Here is a 19,056-nt window from a genome sequence, read left to right on the forward strand (position 1 = left end):
TTAATTCATAAGAATTATCATTTCATGTATGCACTCCCGCGAACCTCACTTCTTACCGCGAGATTACCAGTCCAGGCTAAATCCCCCGTATCATAAACTCATAAGGTGATGCCGAGATTACCAGTCCAGGCTAAATCCCTTATTGCGACAAACACCCTTACTGAGTATGAATCTGAATTGCCAGTCCAGGCTAAATTCAGACCCTAATCAAATTACCCGTCTGGGCTAAATCCAATACACATATGTTCTTTAGGAGGCTCGATCATCCAAAGGAACACACGTCCGGGCTAGATCCTTTTCATAATTGAGATCAACGGATTGTCCATCCGGGCTAAATCCTTTCTACAACACATGCAGGATTCAATTTGCTTGTAAATCATGGTTTATCCATTGAATTCCCTTTTTAACCTCAACTGAGTCATTTTTTGACAAATCATTTTCAAAGATGCATTTCATGTAATTTCATGCCATTAATAAATGCACTTATCATGCACTCATAAATCATACAATTAGGCATGTTAGGAGTTTACTTTAAGTTATCCGAACTTACTTGTCGAAATATCGTCAAGTACAACCGTGTAGCAATTCATACAACCCAGGTAATAGTAATTTAACACTCAATTCATGTAACAATAATTTGCCATTCAATTTCACATAACACAACAAGCATTTCATTTTTCCATATCATACACACCGTCCATCAACTTCTCTTAAACATATTAAATTATCCAATATATGCCATATCAATAGAGAATTACAATTCATGCATGGTATTGCATTATTATTAACACACGAACTTACCTCGATCCAGAAATAGCAATTTACCATTTTAGTCCATAACCTTGTATTTTCCCGATTTAAGCTCGAATCTTGATATCCTTGATCTATGATATCACATTTAGCCTACTAATTAGTCACATTATTCATACGGATCCAAAAATCATATTTTTACAAATTTTCATTTTGACCCCTAACCTTTTGCATATTTTCACTTTTTCCCCAAGGCTCAGAAATTAAAATTCATCCTATTTTCTTATGTTTTATGTCATTCTGATCATTTTTCCCTTCTATGGCAACATCAAATTCTCACTCTAACATGTACTTATGAACATTAGGTATTTTTACTGATTATGTCATTTTACTCGTTTTCACGTAAAATCGCTTAGCAAAAGTTGTTTAACACAATTTCAAGCTTTATATTCTACCATTAAACATCAAAATACATGCATATCATTCATGGGTAAATTTTTAAACACAAACCCTACCTCAAATAAATGGTAGAAATAGCTAGAACATGTTACCGGGACTTAAAAAATGTAAAGAACATTAAAAACGGGGCTCGGGATCACTTACACATGAGCTTGGAAAGTTTGAAAACCCTAGACATGGTGTTTTTCATGAGAAATTCAGCCATGACGGAGAAGATGAGCAAATGTGGCTTATTTTGGCATTTTTAATTCATTTAATTACCAATTTACTAAAATGCCCTTAATGAAAAACGTTTAAAAACCTATCATACCATATCCATTTTTGTCCACAAACTTCAAAATGGTATAATTACCATTTAAGGACCTTTAATTTAAAAACTCATAACAATTAGACACTTCTAATATGTAGAACTCAACTTTTGCATTTTTTTACAATTTAGTCCTTTTGACCAAATTGAGTGCCCAAACGTCAAAATTTTCGAACGAAATTTTCACGAAATCATTCCGTAAAATCGTAGACGATAAAAATATAATAAAAATGAAATTTTCCTCATCGGATTTGTGGTCCCGAAATCACTGTTCCGACTAAGCCCAAAATCAGGATGTTACATACTATATACATTCCAAGCATACATACATAACCATACTTCAGTATCACATTATTTACACACCATTCAATATATACTTGAACCTATCAATTTCCATATCAGATATACATACTAATCTTAATAAACAATCATGCATTCACAAATATCCTATGGTAATTACTCATATAGCCATATACATATCATACTATACCTTTTATGATTTCAGTTTCATATTTTCGTTAATATCCTACGGATCTCTTTGTATGAACAGTGCACATGCATGAGTCGGCATAGAGACTCACTTAAAACCACAAACAGCAACTTGATCTCCACATTCAAACATTCGTCAAGACTTTAGCAATCACTACTTATAAGATATAAGAACACCATTAAAACTCATTCGTATAACTTTTACCTGTAACACCCCGTACCCGAGACCGTTATCGGAGTCGAACACGAGGTGCTAACCGACTTAATTAATTTACTTACACAGTCCACTTAAAAAAAATTCCAGGCAGTTGGCTAACTGCGTCACTGTCACCTTAAAAATCATATCTTGAGTTCCAAAACTCAAAAATCGGTTTTGTAATTTTTCCCTGAAACTAGACTCATATGTCCATCTACAGATTTTTTTCTAGAATTTTTGGTCAGGCCAATTAGTACAGTTTATTAGGTAAAGTCTCCCCTATTACAGGGTGCGACTACACTGACCTTCATGCATTACGACTTGGATATCTCTTTGTACAGGGCTTCAATACTGATTCCGTTTGTTTCTATAGAAACTAGACTCAAAAAGGAATCTATACATATATGGCATAACTTCTAAATGTCTCTGTTAATTTATAATGAATTTCCAAGTTCAGACCAGGGGATCCAGAAACCGTTCTGGCCCTGTCTCACGAAAACTTTAACATCTCATAATATACTGTTCATATGAACGTTTCGTTACTTTCCTAAGGAAATAGATTCATCAAGGTTCGATTAATTTATTCACTATTTAATTCCATTCCTACTATTTTTAGTGATTTTTCACATCCACATCACTGCTGCTGCCAGCATCTATTTTTAAGGTACACTTTACCTTAAAAATAGATCCTCCATGGATCAACTAGAGTCTGTCATACATATACCAAAAGTGATCATGAATGACCATTCCCATGGCTAACCGTTACCAACATTTCGATGCCTCTCGACGAACAACATACAAAACGATTATAATGCTATGATCAAAGTATATTTAAGCCATTTTCGCATGGCTATCCAAATTTACACAAAACCGAAGGGTACATGACCAACAACAAAAGGGTAGTCCTATACATGCCATTTCAAAGTTCAACCAAAAGTATACCAAAAGGGACTTTGATAGTGTGGGCGACTTCAACTTCAAAATTCCCGAGTTCGATAGCTGACAAACCAAAATCTATAAAACAAAGAATCAAAGAAACGGAGTAAGCATTAAATGCTTAGTAAGTTTCGAGCAAAGAATTTAAGCACAACTGAAGTATAGCATTCATATAACTAAACGGATAATTCCATATATACATATTCTCAAATCATTCCTACTTCACATTCCAACCCCTATATTCATACATAAGGGATCATCTTAGCAAAATACCAGAAGCTCATCACTCGACTGAGCGAATATTATTCGAAGGGAATCAACTATTCCAATGCACATACGAAACATACCTCATTGTTGGGATTTTACAAGCGTATTAATTGAAATTATTACAGCAGATCGCTCATTCCCAAATCACATACCTTCAGAATTTAACCGGATATAACTACTCGCTCAAATGTCTTCGGGACATAGCCCGGTTAGAGTAACTCGCACAAATGCCTTCGGGACTTAGCCCGGATTTAGTAATTCGCACAAATGCCTTCGGGACTTAACCCGGTTTTAGTAACTAGCACAAATGCCTTCGGGACTTAGCCCGGATTTAGTCACTAGTGCAAATGCCTTTGGGACTTAGCCCGGTTATCATCCAAATATTCATACACATATCAATAAATCATGACACATCTATATTTCATTTTCATAATTGGAGTTCAAACACACGTCACGTATTAAGCAATCCCATTTTCTCACTAGCCACATACAAACAAAGATGGTTTAGTTTGTGTATGACACGATCTCTATGCACATACGGCTGCTCGTCACACGTATAGACAAATTAACTCGACATAAAATTCAAGTAGAATCATCATATCACCGTATATTTGTTACGCTCATACGTCATGACTTAATCAAATCGTAAACTAAGCCTCGTTACTCGAAAACTTACCTCAGATGTGGTCGAACGATTTCGGCGGCTATTCGATAACTTTTTCCTTTCCCTTATCCAACTGTGGTCCTCTAAGCTCTTGAGCTAATTCAAACAAATTTAACTTATTAAAGTCTCATTATGCTAGCTTATGGCCGAATATGACAAGGAGTTCAATAGGTCATATGGCCACCCTTTAGCTCAAATACACAATGGTCATGCGTATTTTTAATCACATTAAGCAATTTAACACAATTCATTTGAACATCAAAAGAGGACCTCAAGGTACTTAGCCCATATATACATTAGGCATTAGAGTCACATATATATGGAATCATGAGTCAAACTCAACATTTTAGCCCACACTCTCTTTTAGCCGATTTTCTAAGCCAAGATAAAAGCATCAATATGCTTGTCTCTAACCGAACACATACAACACAAATCTATTTCATGTGGCCGAATATACAAGTCTAGGTTGAGGCCGATTATATGCTTAATACTTCCTACAAATATGGTTACTTGTATTGACTACATACCATTTTGTTTCAAATTCAAAACTCGGCTAATACACATATACACACTAGTAAATCAAACACTAACATTTGCTCTTCCCGTTACTACCATTTCTCATCCAAATAACGTGAATAACAACCATATTTCTCCCCTACTTTCTACCATGGCCGAATGCATCACAACACCATACCACTTCAATTTTGGTCATGGTTAAACAAAGAACTTAATGTCTCACTCAAAAAATGCTAAAAAGAAGATTCAAGAGTCATCAATCCACCATCACATGCATCATTACAAAGCTTCATTTTTAGCATGTAAATGACATCAACACCAATCCACCTTAGCCGAATACCATCTCCATGACATAGCAAAGTTTTGAACCATGGGCTAGCTAGAACTCAAGCTAACAACTAAAACATGCATGAATCTCATGGCACAACATCAAACATACCTCAATCTAGTGAACCACCATAGCCGATTTTTTTCTCCAAGCTCTTTCGCTTCCTTTCTCCTTAAAGTTTTCGGCCAAAGGTGTTCAAGGATGAACACTCTTTTTTTTTTTTGGTTTCTTTCCTTCAACTCACGGCAATGGGGGGGGGGGAGAAACAATCACACACATTCTTTCTCTTTTTTTTTTTTTGTTTCTCATCCTACTAACACTAATATTTTATTGCCTATGCTCTTTATTTTATTATTCCTTACATAATGCATTAACCCAACATGTTTATGACATGTTTTTAGCCATAACATTTTGTCCACCCATGTTCATGGCCGGCCACTACTAATTAGGGGGGGAAATTTGACATGCAAGTCCCCCCCTTTTGATTACATGCACTAATAGCTCTTTATAGATTACCCTATCACAATTCAAAAGTATCACGCATAAGTCCTATTAACTAAATTCACATGAAATTAACGAAATCGAAGCTTAAAACTTTCACACATTCATATTCACATATTTTAGACAATAAATATCATTTAAATAATTTGGTGACTCGATTTAGCGGTCCCGAAACCGCTTTCCGACTAGGGTCACTTTAGGGCTGTCACATTACCACCATCTAAATCCTAAATAACCTCCATGCAAGGCTTTACTTCTTCATTTTACTATTCACACTAAAACAAACTTACTCTTTCAAAAGTCAACATGCAAGACTATGATATGAAATAACCTTCTTATGAACTTGGATCCTTAGTTTCAGCTTAACAAGAGAGATCTACTCTCAGCTCCAAGGCAAATCAACCATAGCATTTTGAATAGAAGAAAGAAGAAAAATCCTTTTCTCTTCAAACCCAAATCAATATATGTATATTTAAAACCAATGTTCTCATAATGGAACTTGACATGTGTCACAATCTTTCCAAATTACCTTATAAATCGTTTACAACTAAGGAGAAATGTACACAAGAATCCAACATATATATATATAGTTCATCCCTTCATTCCATTCCTAACCAACTTGTTAGAATGTAACCCATATTTCCAAAATTTTCCATTTTTCCAAAATTTTCTGTTTTATTTCAAATTAGTCCTTAATTATTCCCAAACTATTTTTAGGGCCCCGTAGGCTCGGTTTAAGGCTTGTAAGTGTATCTAGATGTGTATTTGAATATTTTTATTTAATTCAAATAACTATTTCTGTTTGATGTTAAATTATTCAAATTGTACTATAATATTCTGCAACACTAATCTAGTGATGAAAATGGGTTAGGGGTATTACAAAATCTTTATGAGAAACTCTATTAACTAAATACCAACATTGAGAAGTCTAGGTAAATGACTCTCTAAAGGAAAAAGTAAAGATATGGTATCTAATGAACTATTTCAGAAAGGTTCCGAATGTTAGGGATGAGCCGGACTCTATATAAATGAAAAGAGAAATGATCAATAAGGTGAAAGGGCCAGAATGAAATATATAGTGAACACGAGAAGAGTAATGACCCGATATGGATAAGAGGATGCAGAAGTAATTAATGATGTATGTAGTAGACTCTTAAGGAAGTCTTAGTTAATTACATGTGAACTGCACCATAAGGAATGGTACAGTAAAGTACCCGCCAAAGAAGGACATAAGCCAAAGAATATCTAAAGTGTTTAGTACGCTACGACGTAATGAAATAGGTAATAGAGATTACTAAGTTCTCAAGAACTTACATAAGTTATTTCTTTTTTTATGTTCCAAAGAATCCCGTGCGAAGGGATGATGCCAAGGCTACACAAGTAGAGTGGTAGTTTGTACTGATGTGCATACAGAGAAGAGAAGTTTACGACAGAGAAGACTACTAAAGAATGGGATAAGAAGTCATAATTTATGCCAAGAAATACTATAAAAGTACAATTCGTACAGAAAGTTATATGGCGAAGTCAAGTCTGGGTTTAAGATGTTGATAGTACTAGAAAGAACATATGTTTTCTCCTTATTTATTAGTTTATTTGTCCCCATTTAGTTATATTTAGCACATATTTTAGCCATTTTAGTTCAGTAAATTGCATTTTATAACTCAGTGGATCTTAACCTATTTATCCTTATTTTCGTCACGTTTTGGTACTGATATCACTACATGAGCATTTCCAAATTGCGCCCAGAAATGTCACTGCACCTCACAGCTGCCCAGATAAGAACAAAAAAGTGTGAGTTGTCCATTCTGGTACAACCAACTTGTACATACAGAGGCAGCATAATTCTGATGAAAGGACACTTGTGTTATTTGGATAAATATTAATATTCATGTAAAAAAGAAAAAAAGGGTGGAGAGGCTTTTTGGGGAGTATTATCTTCTTCAACCTATTGTTTGAAGCTTTTCAGCTATGGCGACTTAAGCCTCCTACGGGTGAACCGTCGTGAAAGGGATGCAAATTAGCTCTTAACGAGGAGCCCTAAGTACGAAACAAGAGGGAGTTGAGAGATCAAGTTGAGATTTTCTAGGAATAGTACTTTCCACTTGTTTCTTTTATATTTCTTTTCTAAACGCTGGTGACTAATTTTTATTTCATGTTTGTATGAAAGTATACATGATTTCTGGGTTAAATGTTATTTTATTCAATCTTGCTTCTATTGTTTAATCTTTGGGTTTGAATGTTTTCAGCATGGAAATGTTATTGTGGTTACTGACACTAGAAAGTGCAGCGACAGTTCAAGCTAACAAGCATGACAACGGAAGTTGCTTAAGGATTAGAGGAATTTAATCCACTTGTTCTTAATAGTGTTCCATTACCATCACCGGAATGTGTGGCAATTGTGCATGTTTAAGTCTTAGATTAAATATAGAAGTTAAGCTTGGTAAGATATTCATTGTAATTTAATGCATCGACAATCAACTATCCTTTTATACCTTGTGAGCACTTAGTATTCTGTTGAATATTCATGTTGGGGATCCTAGTTTATCATTATCATATTTTACCTTATTGTTTTCAAGTTATTGCTTCAACAACTACTCTCACAATTTATCTCGTTTCTATCCATTTATTGCATTAACATTGATGACAAAAGACAACCATCCTCGTAGGATCGGTATTCGACAGACTCATATCTGTCTACTTTACACATTATTGCTGTGACATTAAATAGCCGATCAAATGTCAAAGGCAAAAATGTTTATGTCTGTAGTAAAAGCAAGATGTATTTGATGAGTATTGTAGTTTATTGATTATGAATGTAAGTGTGAAATATGCATTGTACGTAAAGATATTCCCAATAATATGCACGAGGTTATTCAGTATAAGAGAAAAAGAAATTTTATTAAGTCACTGTTGGAATAATTACATAGGAAAGTATAAAAAGATCTAAGTATGTTTGTCCTTAGGTGTAACATCCAATACTCAGATCCAATCGATCGGGTCTGGTGGAGGGCATTAGAAAATAGCTCATATTTAAAGGGGTCAATCGATGCCAAATATCTACATTGCAAGCTTGAAATTCTTCCCCGGCTCGAACCCCTAACTTTTCTTCTGATGCTAATCCGTAGCTCACGCAATTGAATGGTACAGTTGAAAGCCAATACCACGGACTGGGCTCTTGCAAATACGACCCCGACATCCGTATTGTAAATTTAACCATCGTAATAAATTAGAGAAATCACTCACCAGCTCATTTTAATTTAAAATGAACTAGATATTTAAAACAAAAAAAAACCTTCAGATGTTTATCCAAAGAAATGCAGATAACACTCGGAGTGCAACTCTTCAAAAAAGAACGAACTTGTTGTGTGTCTAAGTTTGAATACTTTGGTAGTTTCATAGAAAAATATGATGAGAGAGGGAAGGCGTACTTTAAAATGTGTTCCAAAAGACGTGCTTTCATTGAATAATAATAATGAAAGGCTTTTCTGTTCTCGAAAACGCGTTTCAAAGATAAACTAATTACATCAGATGCGTTCTTCAAAGGGTCTTCAGTGATTCAAGAGAAGCTTCAAATCTTACTCGGGATCCTCGGGGTCAGGGCACTTTAGACAGAACTTAAGTAGAAATGGTAAGAAAGCTCATCCAGCTGGGTGAGCTTTCCTGTTGACATTGCAACAAAGAGTGCTTTCCACTAAATACAAGGAAATTGTGTCCAGCTTGGTGTGCTTTCTTACCTTTTACACTAATAGTCTCCCAAAAGTGCCCTGACCTTGAGAATCTTGGGTAAGATTTAAGGCTTCTCTTTCAGAAATTCGATGAAATGCCTATCTTGCGACGCATTTTCAACCACGAGGTTTTTTCCCTTTCCAATTTCACCCCTCTTCCACGCCTATAAAAGAGGGGCTCTCCCCCCATACTCCATCTGTAATAGCCCGATTTAGACCCTAATCAAAACTGTGGTTTCGGGACCACAAATTCGAGTCAAAAAAATATTTTTAAATTATTTTTCATGTTTATTTTGTATGAATTTATATCTGTGAAATTTTTGTGATTTAATTTTGTCGTTTAGGTGTCCGATTAAATAAAAAGACTTAATCGCGTAAATTAAAAACTTGATAGTTTAAAGCATGAGGGCCAAATTGTTAGTGGCTTTCTAAGTTAGGACATTTATATTGTAAATATCCCATTAATGAGTAAGTGGGACGGCATAAGATATATGTTACATGGTTTTTATATTATATTAGTAAAGGTATATTAGTAAATTAAATATTAAATTATTATATGTTATATTATAATATAAAACATAAAATAAACAAAGTCATTTGAGTGTTCATATTCTTGGTAGCCGAAACTACACAAAATAAAAAGAAAAGAAAGCAAGCTAGGGTTCGGTCAATATTCAAGCTCATTCAAGGTTCATTTTTGTTCGGTTTTTGATAATTTCTACGTTTTTTAGATTGTCGCTTCGAGTAATACGAAACCCAAGCTTTAATTTTTTATTTTGATGAATATTTTGAGTTGTGCCATTGTTGATAGTTTGTGATTTTTGTTGTTTGATGATGAAAAATGAAAGATATGTTTTAAATTAACATATTTTGTATTGGAGTTTTTGATTATTTTGAGTAAATAGGACTTAATTGCAAAAATAATAATTTGAGGGACTAAAATGTGAAATTGATAAAAATGTGTGGACTTGTATGAGCATGGGTGCTATTCAGCCTAACTTGAGTGTTGTGAAATTTTGTGCATTTTGTGTTTTGTGCAATAGGGACTAAATTGAAAAAAATTACAAATGTCAGGGATAAAATGGTAATTTTACCATTTATGTGTTTTTGGACTAAATTGAATGAAAATATATTTGAATGAGCTTAATTTGAATATGTTTAGATCAAGAACTAAAGAAATCGGACTTGGATTGGGGAAAAACGAAAGTCGTCGACTAGCTACCCGATTCCGTTTTGTATCGTCCGAGGTAAGTTTATAAGCAAATAAATGTGTTTATTGGCAATTTAATATTATATTTATGTGTTGTTATGAAATGTTAGAATTTAAATATACTACGGCGGAATATGATTAAATGTGGCTACTACACTTCTGAGTTCAATTCGACCGAGGTACATCGTTTGAAAGCCCTGTATGAACCTTAGGAATAGCTAGGATACGTATGTCATGACATAGGATTCCGATATATGTGTGCGAGTAAGTCCATGGCATCGATTTGTGATTCCGATATGTGTTTACGAGTAAGACGCTATCTGGGATAGTGGTATCGATATGTGGTTACATGTAAGACCATGTCTGGGATGTTCGCATTGTACGATTTATGTGATTATCCGAGTGTCGTATCCAATTCCGAATGGTTCATTGGGCAAAGGTAATTGTGTTCGGATTGTATAATACGAGCTAAATAGTCATGTATGAGTTAACTTGATATCTATTTAAGATAAGGTAAGAAAGTATTATTGTTATGAGCTATAAATAATGTATAATGCAAATGAAGAATTCATGGATAATGATATGTGTATTCGGCTTGTCAATGATTAATTTGTGTAACATTGAATTGTTATTCAATATATGTATATAAGATTTGTATATTCGGTTACTTAAGTATTATATATATGAGATATTAATTGTTGACTTTTAAGTTGTATAAAAGAATAAATGGATGTGTGGATATTATGATTATTGGATTTGGGAAATTGATTTGTGTTGCATTAAATGATTGTACATGTATTCGGCTTAGCTGGTTAATATTGTTAATGCAATTCATATATTTAATATGAGTTAATTATGATAATGAGTTGTTTATTTTCTTATGACTTACTAAGCTGCAGTAGCTTACTCAGTGTATTATGATACTATGTTTTATAGATTTTTGGAAGTTAGCTGCAAGCTCGGGGATTTGCCAGCCAAGTTCATCACACTGTCTACTGCTTTGGTACCTTTAAGCTAAACTTAAATTATGGCATGTATAGGCTGGTCTTGGGGTAGGTATTCTGGAAATGAATGTATATTAGCCATGCGAAAATGGCTTAACTACCTTGCTTAAAATCAGTTAAATTTAGTTATGGTTTGTGTTCATTTTGATAACAATATTAAGTGCTACGGTTGAATGTTTTTAGTGATATGTATTTTGTGCGTTGAAGTTGATTTATGGGCAGGATGTATTTTGAATGATTTGGCCATGACAAATTGGTAAGTATAAAATATATTTGATATGTTACCTTGATTGAAATACTACAGTATTAACTTGTACTGAAAGTAATAACTTCTTTGGTTGGCAAGTTTATTCAGTTAAATGGTAGCTAGAAATGTTGATTATGAATGAATATTATTTCAGCATATATATATATTTTCATGTTAAGTGTGGCAGCTCATGATGTAAAAGGACGAGTTGTTATGTGGTCTTGGATTAAACTCATGTTAAGATTATATTAATGTTATAGAATGTTTAATAAGTTGTTATGTGTCTAGGCTATACAAAGTATAAAGGTTGTAAAATGAACCAAGTTCACAACCTACTAGTTAAATGACAAGATATATGTATAAGGTGTATTCGGTAATTCTTTACGGCTTGGAACAATGATATGTACTTATTATAATTTGTTTATCATAGTAAAAGACAAGTGTTAATTTAATTTGATAAGCCTTGTTAGTTGAGCTTAAATATATGAATGCACTTACGCTGTGGTTGTTATATGAATAAAGTATAATAATATTTATTATTATTTTTCGGTTTGTTTTGAGAGTACATACGCATGTGTCATGCATATATAATTTGTAAATAGGTTTAGTTGATTAAAATAAATAGGAGTACATGTGGAGTATGTATTGATATTAAAATGGTTATTTTATAAATAACTTATATATATATATATAAAATATTTTTATGCAGATGTGCATTTGCTAAGTTTTTAACTTAAGTTTAAATGATAGAATTGTAACACCCCAAACCCGGCCTGGACATTATGACCGAATCTGATGCGCCACATCGAAGCGTTCAAAACATTCCGTATTACTTAGTTTGGAAAAACTTAGTTGGTGTTGTAAAAGACACTTTTAAAAGTAGGTTAAAGTGAATGGAAGCTGTGCACCAGGTAGGAAACCAGGAAGGAGAGGAGGTGAGTCCGTCGGACTGCTTAAGTACCAAGCTCCCTTCGGATCCAATCCTAGACATGCACACCGCCATTGCCACATTCTAACATCTCGTATGATTTGGAGAAAACCGTTTGGTTATGTCTCATCTTAAGAAAATGATTAAGTTTGAAAAACGTTTGCTGAAAATATCTATTTTCTTGAAAAAAAACATTTACTTTGCGGAAACTTTGCGCGTCATCGTGATCTTTTAAAACAAGTAGTTTTTATAAAACGAACCCTAGTGCTAACCAGTTTAATAATCCCCAAAATAAAATTAATTAAAAAGAGCGGCCTTATTACAACTTTTAGCATAATAAAAATAATCCAAATTAAATGCTAAACTTATTTAAAATCGGCAATCAAGCTTCATGGCCACTCTGAATCCCGCCCAGCTCCAAGTCCACCAACTAGGGCTCACCTGCAAGGATGGAAGAGGAAGGGTGAGTTTGGGAAAACTCAGTGTATACAGAAACCCATCCAAAGCCCAAATCACTCGAGCCCATTGGGCCTAAGCCCTATCTGATAACAAGACACGTGAGTACAAAGCCCTTTTCGAATCACAAGAGCAAGGCCTTAGCCCTTTTTAACATAACAAGATGGCCCATAGGCCCGCTTCAATAACATATGTAACAATATCAAGAATGAATGCAAGCCCAACTGGGAGACTACTCAACCCACCAACCGCTACACCGCCTGCACCAGCCCTACACTCCATGTGGGAATATCTCAACCCACCCAAATTTCTACACTCCACAGTTGCAACAAACGCACTCAATTATCGATCGATTGAGGCAAAGCCTCCAAAGACGTGGATGAACCACATTCAAGACTTCCTCCATCAATACCCCAATCCCATGCAATGATATTAATAAATGCATATCATGTAAAATACAAGATTAATCAATCATGCGGTTTAACCAATTTAAACCCTAGGGGTACTTGGTAATTATGCTCTTTAGGGGTAATTTCGTACTTACGCAACTACACACGTTATTCCAGTAATTCTTAACAATCATATGCAATTTGATTCTCCCATCTAACTGATAGGCTACTTTGCCCACCTCTTGCCCATATTGGGCCGTAAGCCCATTGGGCCCAGTTTTAGCCCATCGAGGCCCTATTTCCGAAGTACGTTGAAACGTCACACAAACTTACTTACCACTTTGCGGTGCTAGATCTAACAATTACTCTATGTCTTGAGAGCATTCGCATACTCACAAGCCTATGAAATGCAGAATTTCGGCATTTACGCTTTTTTAAATTGAACTAAGAAAAGGTGTTCTACACACCGATTTGCGACGGCCCGCTATCGAGATCGCTTTCGATGTCCTACAATTGATTAGCACAGTTCTTAATTACAAACCATAATCACTAAACCCCAAAACTTACTTATCTATGATCGAACCATATCCCTAAAAAGCCTTTGAACCCTTACCTTTTTGCCAAAATCGATAGCTAGCTCCGAATCCGATTGTTCCAATGATTCACGCTTTCAATCCAACACTTAAGAAGGCACTAATCATTGACAGAAAACGTCAGTTAAAAACCCTTAGAGCCACATGCCCAAATCGACAGCCTCCCTAATTTTAGGGACTTTGGGCTTTCTTAACTTTGCAAAATAAGAACAGATCTGAGATGATAAGTACTTACCCCTTACTCCTACTTGATTTCCTCGTAATCCGGTGCAGATTTAACCTTAGAACAATGGTAAAACCCGAATCCAGGAGTTTGAAGAAGTTTCGGATATAAGCCCCTAAACCAATGGTACTTTCGGCTTTTGGGTGGTGAAGAAGATGATAATGTGGAACTATAACCTTGAAGTAGAATTGCTGTCAGGTATCTAGGATTAAGAAAAGATAATCGTAGATTAATAAAAACAAAGAACATAGAAGAACCTGGCTTTGAAGAAATCGGCACAAGCAGTGATCACAAGATTTCGGCTTTTATAGATTCGGCAAAAGTATTGATGAATAGCAGGTATGATGAATAGTTTTGAATTAGAAAAATAGAAGAAGAAGAATAGGGGAGGTGGTAGTTTCGGCTAGAGAGGAAAAAGAGAGGAAAAACAACCCTAAGGTGTTAAAGAAAAAGAAAAACGGCACCACTCAATACCCTAAGTGCCGAAATACCAACCTAATACCCCCTGCCGATTTTCCCTCTTCAATTCCCATAATTCAGCCAACTCCTAGCCTCATCCAAATCCCTTAAATCTCTCCCTTTATCCCTCCTTAATCCAAGCATTTAAACTGATCCAACTCTCTTCTAGCAGAATCCACCTGAACTCCAACACTTACCCCTCCTGCACTTAAAAAATAAATGCATCTATTTGTCAACACAGGGAATCGATCCCATGCCTTCCCCACTGCTCCACACGCCACTTTTCTAGGAGCCTAGTGGCGTCACCCTTTCCACTTTACCAAGGCTCTTTTTGTGATGCAATTTACCCACAACTCTACTTAAGGGCCACTTAGCCAGAACCCCTAACTCCTAAGTCTAAAATTCCAAAAATGCAACTGAGTTTTGGCCAACTCATGGGCCTTCCATAAGCCCATTTACTTACTCAAAATATTAATTTCACATCCAAATACAATAATTTAAAGTCTTTATAAAATATTGAAAACCACGAATAAATCTGAAAAATCAGGATGTTACAACTCTACCCTCCTTAAAGAAATTTCGACCTCGAAATTTTACCTTATTAGAACAGTTGAGGGTACTGTTGACGCATAGCCTCCTCAGTCTCCCAAGTAGCTTCTTCTTTGCCATGGTTTCTCCAAAGTACTTTCACTAGTGGAACTGATTTCCTTCTCAACATCTTGACGTCACGATCAAGTATTTGCACAGGTTCCTTTTCGAAAGTTAAATTTGACTGCACTCGATTTACAAATCGGTATGATATGAGTTGGGTCGATCGATACCGCCTCAGATGGATACATGAAAAATGTCGTGGATACGATACGATTCGATGGTAACTCTAGGTGATAAGCCACCGATCCAACCCGCTTAACAATTCGGTAAGGCCCAATAAACCGTGGGCTCAACTTACCCTTCTTACCAAATCTCAAAATTTTCTTCCAAGGAAACCTTCAAGAAAACCATATCCCCAACAATAACTCAATCACTTTGCGCTTCAGATCCGCATCGACTTACTCTATCCGATGCCGCCTTTAACCGTTCCCTAATCAGCCTAACCTTGCTTTCAGTGTCTGCCACCAATTCCGGTCCAAGCACTCGTCGTTCACCCAACTCTGTCCAACACGTCGGCGTACGACATCTTCGCCCATAAAGCGCTTCATATGGTGCCATCTGAATACTTGCTTGATAGCTGTTATTGTACGCAAACTCCGCCAATGGTAAGTAGTCCTCCCAACTTCCACGAAAATCAATGATACAACCCCTCAACATATCCTCCAGAACCTGAATAACCCTTTCTGACTGTCCATCTGTCTGTGGGTGAAAAGCGGTGCTAAAATCCAATCGTACCCAACGCTTCGCAACTTCCGCCAAAACCGGGCGTAAACCTAGGGTCTCGATCGATATTATCAACACGGCACCCCATGCGACAGACTACCTCCGCCACATATAACTCGGCCAACTTTTGCGGTGAGTAGTCGGTGCGAACGGTATGAAATGAGCAGATTTTGTTAACCTATCCACAACTACCCACACCGAATCTTTCTTGGTGGGTGTCAAAGGTAACCCACTCACAAAGTCCATTGTTACTCTCTCCCACTTCCATAGTGGAATTTTCACAGGTTGCAGTAATCCCGACGGCAATTGGTGCTCAGCCTTAACCTGCTAGCACGTCAAACATTTCCCAACAAATTTAGTCACCTCTCGTTTTAATCCGGGCCACCAGTACACCTCTCGCAAGTCTCGGTATAACTTATTCCCTCCAGGATGCATGGCACAGAGTCCACCATGAGCCTCTTTTAGAATTAACTGCCTCAATTCAGGGTCCTTTGGAATACAAACCCTTCCACGAAAGCATAGAACTCCTTCAGTGTTCAACCCAAAATCCTCGTTCTCACCACTCTTAACTTGCTGGAACCGAAGAGCTAATGAATCGTCCTTCAACTTTTTTCCTTAATCTACTCAGTCCAAGTAGGCCTTACTTGCAGTTCTGCCAACAAGCTTCCATCGTCGTATAGACTTAATCGTGCGAACAAGGCTCTCAAATCATTAACAACCCTTCGACTCAATGCATCCGCCACCACATTAGCCTTTCCTGGGTGGTACTCTATCGAACAGTCGTAGTCTTTAAGCAACTCCACCCATCTTCGTTGCCTAAGGTTCAACTCCTTCTGAGTCAACAAATACTTTAGGCTCTTATGATCTATGTATATGATGCACTTCTCCCCATATAAGTAGTGTCTCCAAATTTTTAACGCAAAAATCACTGTTGCTAGCTCCAAATCATGCGTAGGGTAATTCACCTCATGAGCCTTAAGCTGTCGCGATGCATAAGCGACCACCTTGCCCTCTTGCATCAATACGCAACCTAACCCTACATGCGACGCATCGTCAGTATCTGATAAAGTCCTTCCCGGACACCGGTTGAGTCAACACCGGCGCTTGGTCAATACCTTTTCAACCGATCAAAAGCTTTTTGCTGTTTCTCGGTCCAGACAAATGGTACTCCTTTCCTTATGAGTTTTGTCAAGGGTGCCGCCATCACCGAGAAACCTTCCACAAACCATCTGTAGTAACCTGCTGCAATATTCTAAATTAGGGCTTAATCGGAATAGTGGTTTCGTGACCACAAATCCGAGATAGAAATAATTATTTTACAATGATTTTGATGTTTATGATATGATTGCATGATTGTGTGAAAATTTCGTGATGAAATTCTATGCCTAAAGTGCTTAAATTGAAAGTAGGGACTAAATCGAATAAGTTGCAAAACTTGCATTCTAGAAGTTTTTAGTATGAAATTGTTTTGGAATATTAATGAGGAGGTCTTAAATAGCAATTTTACCAATTTTAAGTTCATGGACAAAATTAGGACATGGAAGGAATTTTTGGAATGTTTAGTAGTAAGGGTATTTTGGTCATTTAGTTATTAAAATGAATTAAAAACAAAATTAAAAGCCAATTTTTGTCCATCTTCTTCATTAGGCCGAAATTTCAAGGGTTCTCCATAGCTAGGGTTTGTTTCAAGCTTCCAAGCTCCATAATCAAGAAAGACGTGGAATCGACCTCAATCGAGGAAAAGAAAAGATTGTGGACTAAATTGCAAAATCTTTGTATTTTGGTACCAAGGTAAGTTCATGTGTAAATAATGTAGCATAATTGTTATTTTTAAGTTATTAATATTAATTATGTGTTATGCTGAATTTTATTATGAAATGCATGCTTTGTGGTTAATTTCAAATAATATGTAAATTATGTGAACTACTTGTTAAATATAATTGTTACCGAGTATTGATTTCGGCATTCTACGGAAGACGGCAAGGATAAGTGTTCGAGGAAAAAGCCCGTTTGAACCTTAGGAATAGATTAGGATACAAGTGACATGTCACTAGGATGGTTGAGCATCCGAACTCGTTGAGTTGAGTCCGAGTTCACTTATGGATGCGAATGTCCGAACTCGTTGAGTTGAGTCCGAGTTCGTGAGATGTAACTAGGCATCCGAACTCGTTGAGTTGAGTCCGAGTCCACTTATGGATGCGAACGCCCGAGCTCGTTGAGTTGAGTCCGAGTTCGCTTATGGGCGGGTTACATGATTGCTTGATTGAATATGTGGCACTTATGTGCAAGTTATCCATGTATCCGAATTATATTCCGATGTGTTCAACGGGTAAAGTTCTACTCAAATGGAGGAAAATTTCGAGATGTAAAGAGACGTATTGGTAAGTGATATGAAATGGATATTTTGGACAGGTATGTATTTAACCCTCGGGTTGAGTATTGATACAACCACGATAAGGTAATAAGATGATGAAGAATGATTAAAAATGTGATATGTGTTTTAGTGATGTATGCTAATGTTGACTAGTATAACTGTTTGTTATGTTACTTATTATTTGCATATGAACTTACTAAGCATTTATGCTTACTCCCTCCTTCTTACTCATTGTAGTTTTAGACAAGCCAGCTCAGGAGTCGGGATAGGTCGAAGGCTCAGTCACACTATCCAGAAGATTTTTGGTAAATGGCTTGTAAATTTAAGTATGGCATGTATAGCAATATACCCATTTTGTGTAAATGATCTTATGGTATGGTTGTGAAATGGTTGAGGAAATGCTTGATAATGATAAATTATGAAAATGGTTAGTTTAGATTATGTTTGATGTTAAGGAAAACTATTAAGATACTTAGTGCATAAAAACTCATAAAAGGATGAAATTTACCATAAACAAAATACATGCAGCAATACTAACGCGAGTTTGAAAATTTACTAAAAATCATAGAAATTGAATTTGGTGGTAAAATACATATCAAATTGAAGCTTATTATGTCTAGTTTCACATGAAATAAATGAAACAAGTAAAGGAAGTATATGT

At 35.9% G+C, this 19,056-nt stretch overlaps 1 long non-coding RNA gene across 2 annotated transcripts; it reads left to right on the plus strand.

Annotated features, from left to right (window-relative positions):
• The first annotated feature begins 17,646 nt into the window (after nucleotides 1-17,646).
• On the plus strand, nucleotides 17,647-18,836 carry LOC128279490 (uncharacterized). Of its 2 annotated transcripts, none has more exons than XR_008269686.1 (2): nucleotides 17,647-17,812; nucleotides 18,633-18,836. It is a non-coding gene; the product is annotated as an uncharacterized LOC128279490 (long non-coding RNA). The 2 variants fall into 2 exon arrangements; XR_008269687.1 differs by having other exon boundaries at nucleotides 18,648-18,836.
• The last annotated feature ends 220 nt before the right edge of the window (nucleotides 18,837-19,056 follow it).

This window comes from Gossypium arboreum, chromosome 8 (assembly GCF_025698485.1).
Source record: "Gossypium arboreum isolate Shixiya-1 chromosome 8, ASM2569848v2, whole genome shotgun sequence".
Classification (NCBI taxonomy): Eukaryota; Viridiplantae; Streptophyta; class Magnoliopsida; order Malvales; family Malvaceae; genus Gossypium; species Gossypium arboreum.